We start from the raw sequence: 9,851 nt of genomic DNA on the forward strand, positions 1-9,851 counted from the left end.
CTCCAGCAGAGCTTCTTCGGACTCCCATGCGGAGGACCTCGAGCCCAGATTCAAACACACACATCCCAGCAACTCCACGTCGCTGGGTTTATCGATAACGCGATAAAAAATCAATATTGCGGTGACTATCCTTCCTCACGGATTTTTCTGGTCGTGGGTAAATGTATCTGCCTGCCCGGGTGCACAGAAGCACATGAAATAACAAAAGTGGGAGGAAAAACTAAGTATCCATCAACAAGGGCCTGATGAGACACCCAGCAGCGCATTCGGACAGTGGAGTGTCACCCAACTGTTCAAAAGGACATGGCAGCTCTGAGCCAACACTAACCTAGCTCCACCGTATGTTCCTAAGTGAAACAAAAAACAAAAACCATGGTATGAAACTTGGCGTGCATGCTACCAGACTTTACAGGGCGCCTGGGGGGCACAGTCGGTTGAGTGTCCGACTCTTGGTTTCAGCTCGGGTCATGATCTCAGGGTCGTGAGATTGAGCCCCGTGTCCAGCTCTGCACTCAGTGCAGAGTCTGCGTGTCCCTCTCCCTCTGCTCGTCCCCACCACTCACGCGTTCTCTCTCTAAAATAAATTTAAAAACCTTAAAAAAAAAAGGGGGGACTTTACAATCCACACACATGGATTCATGTAGATTTGGGCACAGGATACCTCTAGCCAGACCTGAAGGACAGAGGTGGCCTGAGGGGCAGGGAGGGCAGAAGTCCTAAAGTGACCATGTCCTCGAGTGCCGTTCCTATTGTACACCAAATGCATGTATTACCTATTTAAAAGTAACTTTCTATTAAAATTTTTAAATCTTCCTGGAAAAGATGGGGAATTCAAAACACCCATTATTTTCACTCCACAAACCACAATAAAATCACAATAAAGGGATTTTTAAAAAGATTTTATTTATTTGATAGAGAGAGAGCACGAGTGGAGACAGAGGCAGAGGGAGAAGCAGGCTCCCCGCTGAGCAAGGAGCACGATGTGGGACTCGATCTCAGGAGCTGAAGATCATGACCTGAGCCGGAACCACCCAGGCACCCCAAAGGGATTTTGTTTTTAAAGGCACAAGCCCTCGAGGACTGGAAGGACCCAGAGAAGATCTTAACAAAATTCTGGGAGCCTGAAGGAGGACAGGAGAGTCGTCTTTGACTCACTGGAACCAAGAACGCTGAATGGCGAACTGTGAACATCAAGAGCCCAGTTCACACCACAGAATCCCCCAAAACCTCAGGAATGGTTTCACCAGCTTCCAAGGAAGTGAGAGCCAGTGGTGGGGGAAGAGTTGGCCTCATGCCCCACTGGGACTAAGACGGTCTCCAGATGGGGGGGTGGCACACCAAAACCAGGCAGATGCTTCAATGCGTGTGCACCAGGGGCTGACCACGGCCCTTTACCAGAGCGCCAGGGGCCCCGGGGCACTGGGAGAGTCTTGGAGGCTCGCGGTTCACGGCGCGCGAGGCCCAGCTGGTAGGGCCTACGGGCAGTGTCCTTCCCACGTGCTCCCAGCTCCCGACCCCTCCTCCGCTTCCCTGGCGGGCCTGTGTGGCTCATAGAGCCAGTGACGGCGCCGCCTGAGGCCAGGTTTAAAGGGCAACACTGGGTGCCTTTGGAGCTCACCCGCCAAGCCCCGAGGAAGCCTGCGTCGCCGCCTCCCAGCGAGGCCCCAGCCTTCGCCCAGGCCCACCCATCACAGAGCCGAAACCACCGTCCCCAGATCACTCGGCGACAGGCAGAGACTGCGGCCTCGGGGTCGGCACTGCGTGAGATAACCGGAGCCTGCCTCCAGTTCCGCAAGCTGCAAAGCAGACGCTCCCGCCCTGCGAGGCTGGCCGCCACCCCGTGTTTGTGCGTCTGGGAAAGGAAGGGCCGTCTGTGCAGTTACCCAAGCCAGAAACTCGGAGTGCCCCGGACATCGCCCTCCCCCGCAGCCCCGAATCTTGCAGGTTCTGCAAAGTAACTCTGGCCCTGCCCACAGGCCCCACCACCTCCTGTCCCTCCCGCTGCCTCCTGACTCGCCCCCTCAGACCTGTCCAGAGGCAAAGCCAGTGACATCTTCAGGCCACCCGAGGTCCCACACTCCCCGTCCTCTCCTCCGTCCCCAGGCCAGCATTTCCTTCCTCTGTGCCTGCTGAGCTCCAGCGCCTCGGACCCCACTTCCAGAGTCTCTCCTGGAGCCGCCTGCACCCCTGCTCCACGTCCCACTGCTCGAGGGCACTGTCTGTCACATTTGATCAATGACCTCCCTCCCGGCCATCAGCTCCATGAGAAGCAAATGCATCTGCTTTGACTCACCGCTGTATCCGTGCCTCACAGGACACCCAGAAATGTCGAACACCCCATAAATATTTGTTGGATGAGATAATGAATGAACCAACTACACGCTGTCTGCTAAAATCAGTTTATCATACTGACTTAAATGACACACTTTAAAATATATGTCACCAGAACACTGAACAAGCAAGACTCCGGAACAGACTTGGAAATCACTTTTTCCTTAGCTCTTCCTGGCTCTTTAGTATTTATTCAGTGGAGGAAGTTCTGTTCCTGCTCTAGATACACATTTGGACAGCTCCATCACATTTTGGCTCAAACAGAGAATTCAAAGTTCTAGGGTTATGTTAAGATAGAAACCCAGTGTCAACTCAGTCTTTCTAAGTGTCCAGGACTAGGAAGTAATGGAAAGTCCAAACTCAGTTTAGAGAGTTGGAACATGGCCTCCTCCAGTGAGGCATCTCTGTGGCTTCGAGCAGGTGGGGAAGGAGAGGGGTCTGCTAGCTCCTCCCCGAACTCGCTGAGGGGGCTCGGCCCTCTCCCTCTGGCCTCTAGAATTCCCAGAAGACACTCACCGCCCCGGCCACGGTGTCACCATCAGGGACTTCACAGAAGTAGAATCTACAATACGGGGTCTTGTGTGTCTGGCTTCGCACACTGAGCACCGTGCTTTTGAGGTCCGTCCCCGTTGCGGCCCGCGTCAGCACTCCTTCCTTCCTAAGGCTAAATTACAGCCCATCGTGTGACGGACCCCGCCGTGTTGCGCCATCACCCACGGTGGACCCTCGGTGCTGTGAGCATGGGCACACAGGTATCTGCACGCCACCTTCTGGCTACGCACCAGGACATGGAACTGCTGCCGTACGGGAGTCCTAGGCTTAATTTTTTGATGAGCTGCCAGGCTGTCTTCCCCAGCAGCTGCACGGTTCTACCTTCCCACCGGCGGTGAGCAAGGTTCCAATTACTCCTGTCTTGGCCAATACTTGTCACTTTCTGGTGGGTTTTTTGTTTTGCTGTCTTTTGTGTTTTTAGTGATAGCCCTTCCCACGGGTGTGAGGCGCTGCCGGCTCTCTCCAGTGCTGGGCAGAGAAATGGCTCGCGTCCCTTCTGCCACGTTCCAGGGGCCAAGGTGGGTCTGCAGGCCAGCTCACACTGGACATGTGCGGCATGGGAGAAACGTCAGCGGCCATCTTTGGAACCTGTCCACTGCATCTCATAGGACATCAGCTACGGGATATTTGTGGTTGTGCCTTCTATTCCTCATTCGCTAAGCTGTTATCCTGAATAGGTGTACGTTGCATCAAATGCTCTTTCTGCACCTGTTGAGATGATCCCGTGATTTCTCTCCTTCCGTTTTTCTTAATGCAGTAAATTACATTAATTTATTCCATTAAATTAACCTTGTATTCATGGAATAAACTCAAGGTATTCTTTTTAAATTCCTTATTTCCAGATTGAGTTAGTTAATACTTTGTTTAGGATTTTTGCATCTGTGTTTAATGAAAGAGGTCAATCCATAATATTCCTTTTGTGTAATGTCTCTGTCACTGTGATGCTGGCCTCACAAAACGGGTTGGGAGATGTTCCTCTTTCTGTTGTGGAGAAGTGTCTAGGATGAGAGTTATTTCCTAGTTAAATGTCTTACAGTTAATAAAGCACATGTGCTTACAGCCATTATTGTGGGAAGCTTTTCAATCACAGAGTCAGTTTCTTTACTAGGTACTAGACTCTCCTGCCTTCCTATTTCTTCTTACATAGTTTTCGTTAATCACATTTTCCCAGGAATCCTCCATTCCGTACACTTTGGGAGGGATAAAGTGGCTTATATGATCCTTTTGGTGTGTTTTAATGCTCACAACCTGTAGGGATAAGCCCTTTACACTCCATATGTTATTTTGTGCTTTCTCATTTTCTTCCCTTGCCAGTCTTGACAGAGATTTATCTATTTTATTAGACTTTTAAAAGAACAAACTCTTGGTTTTATTGATATGCTCTACTGTATGTTTGTTTTTCTATTTCCCTAGATTCTGTTCTAACCTCCACTATTCTCTTTCTGTTACTGGGCTCAGATTTGTGTGTGTATTTTGCTATTGGGTTAAAAAATCAACACTTGGGGGCACCTGGGTGGCTCAGTCAGTGAAGTGTCTGACTCTTCGTTTCAGCTCAAGTCACGATCTCAGGGTCATGAGATCAAGCCCCGAGTTGGGCTCCACACTCAGCATGGAGTCTGCTTGAGGATTCGCTCTCCCTCTGCACACACTCTCTCTCCCTCTGCCCCTTCCCCCCACTCACGCTCTAATAAATAAATAAATCTTAAAAACCACCTAAACATCCATGTAGCCCCCATCACCAAGATGCTTAAGTACTGTCACCACACGTAGCTGCCCTGTAGGCACCTTCATGGCTGCACCTAACCCCAGAGAACACGGAGCTGTAGCTCGTGAACGCCATGTAAGTGGAATCATGCTAGTCACCCTTCAACGATTGTCTGACTTAGCATAATTCCCTAGAGTCGCCAGGCTGTTGTTTATATCAGCAGTTCATTCCTTTGTATTTCTGAGTAGAACCGTGTTGTTGAATTTCCACATCTGAAGCATTCCTTGTTCTCTGCTTTCAGTTTGATTCCATTTGTCAGAGAATATACTCTGTATGATTTCAACCCTTTACATTGACTAAGGCTGTTTTATGGCCCAGGATATGGTCTATCCTGGAATATGTTCCATGGGCACTGGAAAACAATGTATTCTGCTATTATTGGGTGGAGTGTTCCACAAATGTTCATTAATCCTGTCAGTTGATGGTGCTGTTCTTCTATATCCTTGCTGAGTGTCTGTCTAGTAATTCTAGCAATTGCTGAGAATGGGTAGGGAAGTCCTCATATGAAGTCTTCTGTATACTTTGAACGTCTGTCATTTGGTGCATGTATCCTTGGGATGGCTAGATCTTCCTGGCTGATTGATCACTTCATCATTAGGTAATGTCCCTCTTTTTTCCAAGAAATTTTCTTTGCTCTGAGGTCTACTTTGGCTGATATTACTATAATCTGCTTTTTAAAAATTAATGTTTATATGATATATCCTCTCCCATCCTTTTACTTTCAATCCACCCATGTCATTGTGGCCGAAGTGAGTTTTAGCATATATTAGACAACGTAGTGTCAGGTCATAGTTTTTCTTCACTCTGCCAATCTCGGTCTTCTAACTGGTGTGTTTACACTACTTACATTTAAAGTGATCGATAGGGGCGCCTGGGTGGCTCAGTTGTTAAGCGTCTGCCTTCGGCTCAGGTCATGGTCCCAGGGTCCTGGGATCGAGCCCCGCGTCGGGCTCCCTGCTTGGCGGGAAGCCTGCTTCTCCCTCTCCCACTCCCCCGCTTGTGTTCCCCCTCTCTCTGTGTCTCTGTTAAAAAATAATAAAAGTAAATAAATAAAAAATAAAGTGATTGACAGATTAGGGCTTCCATCTACTATTTCATTATTTGTGTTTGTTCCCTCTCTTGTGCCCCATGAGATCTCCCAACAGGCCTCTGGAATTCCACTTAATGTTTTTGCTTGTACTGCTGTATTTAGTTTCCTAGCGGATTCTCTAGATACCACCACATACATGTGGCACCTGGGGGTCCCCTGCTATGGAAGTTGCACTACATCGAGTGCAGTATAGAAACCTTACTGCCACCTGCATCCCTTCACTATTCCCGTTTCTCAAATATAATTATCAGAAATATTTCCTCAGGTGCCTGGGTGGCTCAGATGGTTAAGCGTCTGCCTTCAGCTCAGGTCATGATCCCAGGGTCCTGGGATCGAGTCCCGCATTGGGCTCCCTGCTCAGTGGGGAGCTTGCTTCTCCCTCTGCTTCTCTCTCTCTCTCTCTGTCTCTCATAAATAAATAAAATCTTAAAAAAAAAAAAAGAAATATTTCCTCCACATACACTGAGCACATCAGTGTCGTTACTTTTGCTTCAACCATTAGCTACGATTCAAGAAACTTATGAAGTGAAAGGTGGTCAGTCATGTTTACTGCCATGTTTACCCAATCTACTGTTCTTCATTTGCTGAGGGTCCCTGCCTTCTTGTTACAACTTTCTTCCCTTTTGGAGAGCTTCCTTTAATCATTCACCAAGGGCAAGCCTCCTAGCAACACATTCTATTTGTTGGCCTCTGTCTGAAAATATCTTTATTCCTCCCTCATTCTTGAGGATGATTCCGTTGGTGGGATTCATTTCTCTTTCAACACTTGAACAATGTGCCACTTCCTTCCGGCCTCTGCGACTTAGGATGAGACACCTGCTGTCATCCACGTTGGTGTCCCTCCACAGGTGATGCATTGTTTCTCTCTAGCTATGTTTAGCATTTTTTCTTCTGTCTTTAGTTGCCAGAAGTTTAACTATGATGTGTCTGGGTTTTTAGAGGTCTTATCTTATTCAGGGCTTGCTCAGCTTCTTTAATCTGCGGGTTTATGTCATTTGCCAAATTTGGGGAGTTTTCAGCCATTATTTCTTTAAATATCTCTTCAGCCCACATTCTTCCTCCTCTTGTTCTAGAACCCTGGTGACACAAATCACTGCCCTGCAGGTCTCTCAGCTTTTCCTTCTGTCTGGTCCATTTGATCTGTCACTTAGATGGAGTAAACACTATTGTTTTACTTTCAAGTTCCCTGATTCTATCCCCTTGTCTTCCCTCTGCTGTTGTGTCCATCCAAAGGTACGGTGATCAGTGTCCACTGATGATACAATACCAGTTTGGCTGTTATAATTTTAAGTTCTATGATTTCCATCCAGCTTCTTTTTATAGTTTTTACTTCTTTGCTGAGACTTTTTTTTTTCATTTGTTTCAACAGACCTCATAAATACATCTTTTTAATATTTATTTGTTTTAGAAAGAGTGAGAGAGAGAAAGAGTGCACGTGCACAAGAGAGAGGAGGGGAAGGGCAGAGGGATATAATCCTCAAGCAGACTCCTGGCTGAGCCCAGAGCCCGACACAGGGTTCAGTCCCACAACCCGTGAGATCATGACCTGAGCCAAAGCAAGAGTCAATGCTCAACCGACTGAGACACCCAGGCACCCCAAGACTTTATAATAAATGATTTTTAAAAGCGTTTTCATGACTGCTTTATAATCCTTGTCAGATAATTCTAACACCTGATCTATCTGGATTTATGTCAGTTAATTGTCATTTCAGCCAAATAGTGGTTTTTGTGGCTCCTGATAGGACAAGTCATTTTTGAGCGTATCCTGAACATTTTGCATATCATGTCAGAAGACTTCTGGTGTTACTGCAATCTACTATTTTAACAGAAAATTGCCCTATTTAGGTCTAGCATGTAGATTCTGGCCTACTTTTGTGGCTCATGGTACCAGTGAGTTTCATTTCACGGCCCTGGCAACGCCCTCTTGGTCTGCTTTCTTCTTCTGGCTGCTGGGGGAGCGGGGCAGCACCTGCTGGTCCTGGGTCTCCCTGTGCCAGCAGGTGGAAAGCTGGAAGATACTGGGCTGCATGGACTCTGCCCCTGCATAGGAAACTGCCCGTGAGCACTACAAGAGTCGGTGGGCCTGCAGGGGCTTCGATGCTGGTGCATAGTGGGGGGGGAGGTGTGGCTAGGTCTCTGCTGGGTCTCCCCTTTCCCAAGTCCTGGGGCCAGAAAGAGGTGGCTTTTCTTGCAGTTTTCTTGCCTGTGCTGTGACTTCGTTAAATTAACATTTGTTAGCTGGAGCCTGGGGTATCAACAAAGACTGTGTGGGAAAGCGGAACAGAGAAGCTCATGACTCACAGGTCCTGAAGGTCCACGGCACAGCACATGGGGAGATCAAGGCAGGGTGTAGGCAGAGAGAGGGTCTGTGGATGGAGTGCTTTGGGGTTTCTGGGCTAAGGCTGGATCGGTCGATTCAAACCAAAAGAGTGGGGCTTTGGTAAGCTTTGCAGGGGCCTTATGTAAGAGGCGCACAGGGGTGGGCCCTGGGCAGCAGGGGGACGTGCTTACCACAAGGGCTATAGGAGAGTCACATCAGGAACTTCACTTACTGTGACTGCAGGCTTTACCTAGGGCATGTGCTCACGGCAGGGACGGGTGTTGGTCCAAAGCCCTGCAGGCCTAGTGGCTACGCTCCATGGACGTCGAGGCAGCCAACATCACGGACTACTTTAATGACACTCCCAGGGGCCTGCAGGCAGTTCTGGCTCGGGTTGCAGACCTCTCCGGCACCTGTTCTGGGAAGCTGTAAGAGAGAACAGGAAAACCCAGGGAACCCACTGTGCCGCCACCACCCAGCCCCAAGGACCTCAGCCAGCCAGTCTCCCTGCAGCAGTCAGAGCCCCTCGCCCGTCCACGGCTGAATTACCGGCAAGGTACTCAGGGGTACCCGGAGGAAGGGGCAAGGAGCAGTGAGTCTGCACCATCTCTTCCTGGGGCAGGAAGCCTCCCCATGTTGCGTGTTTGCTGTTCCCCACCTTGAGCAGAACCTCAGCCTTCAAAGAGCCTTGAGCCCTTCTCCCCACCTCCTCTTCCACAGCAGCCAAAGTGGTCTGGTAAACACGCAAACCTGATGGGGCCCACTTCCCCACCCAGAAACCTTCCTCCAGTCCCTGTTAACAGAAAGGCCCCGGTGGCCTGACCCGCCCGCCTCCGCTCCCGCCCCCGCTCCCGCCACGAGGAGCTTCTCTTCGCCTCCTGGAACAGCATCAGGATGCTCCCGGCAGCAGTTCCCGGGGCAGACCGGGCGCTGACTTCCTCAGTCTGGAGGCCGGAGGTCCGAGATCAAGGGGTCGCGGGGCTGGTGCCTCCGGGGTTTGCAATACGCTCCCCTGGCCTGCAGACCGACATCCGCGGTCACGGCGTCTCCCTGTGTGCCGCGCGCCCCTCCAAAGCCCGCCCTTTAGAAGGGCACCGTCACAGTGGACTAGGCGCCCCCAGCGACCTACTCCCAACTCGACGAGCCCTGTAAGGGCCCCATCTCCAAATAAGGTCACGTTCTGAAGCCCTGGGGTTGGGATTCCGATATAGGAACTTCGGGGGACACAGTGCAACGCCGCTCCCCCACCCCAGGGCCTTCGCCCCCGCGGCCACCCCCCTACGCCCCTCCCCGCCCCGCCCCCGCGGAGTCAACTGTCACCAGCCCTGCCAGTCGCCTGGGTCGGCGTTTCACGGGCAAGCCTCACCTGCCTACAGCGAATGCGTCCGCCACTCGCGCGCCGAGGACCGCGCACTTCAGCGTCGCAGCTCGCGTCGCCCGTCCGGCCCCGGCGGTTCCGGCTCCCCGCCCCCAACCCGCCCGGAAGTGTCCTGTCCGCGCCCGGAGCTGCCAATAAAGTTGTGCTCGGAGCCAACCGGAAGACGAGCCGCAATCCGCACCGCGGCCGTCGTGAAAGCGCCGGTCTCCCCGGGCGACGGGCGACGCGCGGAAGATGGCGGCGGCGGAGGCGGCGGAGGCGGCGCTGGCGGCGGCGGCGGCGGCGGCGGCGGAGGCGCCCCCGGGCCCGACCGACGCGGCCGGGACGTCTGAGGCGGCCGAGGCGGCGGGGCTGGGCCGCGCCCTGAGCCGCCTGCTGCCCGGGCTGGAGGCCGACAGCAAGGAGGCCCGGCGGC

General features: G+C 51.5%; 1 protein-coding gene across 4 annotated transcripts in view; it reads right to left on the reverse strand.

Moving 5' to 3' along the window:
• PRKAR1B (protein kinase cAMP-dependent type I regulatory subunit beta) overlaps positions 1–9,527 on the reverse strand; it is an 88,227-nt gene extending 78,700 nt beyond the window's left edge. Inside the window, exons 1-2 of one of the 4 annotated variants that reach the window (XM_034988203.1) lie at positions 9,425–9,527; positions 8,309–8,484 (exon numbers count right to left, since the gene is read on the reverse strand). The gene's annotated coding sequence lies outside the window, so the exon portion shown is untranslated. Of the gene's footprint in view, positions 1–5,495; positions 5,526–8,290; positions 8,897–9,424 lie in introns of those variants that run through there. The other 3 variants (XM_034988201.1, XM_034988202.1, XM_034988204.1) reach the window with 3 other exon arrangements.
• Positions 9,528–9,851: the final 324 nt, after the last annotated feature.

This window comes from Mirounga leonina, unplaced genomic scaffold (assembly GCF_011800145.1).
Source record: "Mirounga leonina isolate KUSES-001 unplaced genomic scaffold, KU_Mleo_1.0 Mir_454, whole genome shotgun sequence".
NCBI classification, from domain to species: domain Eukaryota; kingdom Metazoa; phylum Chordata; class Mammalia; order Carnivora; family Phocidae; genus Mirounga; species Mirounga leonina.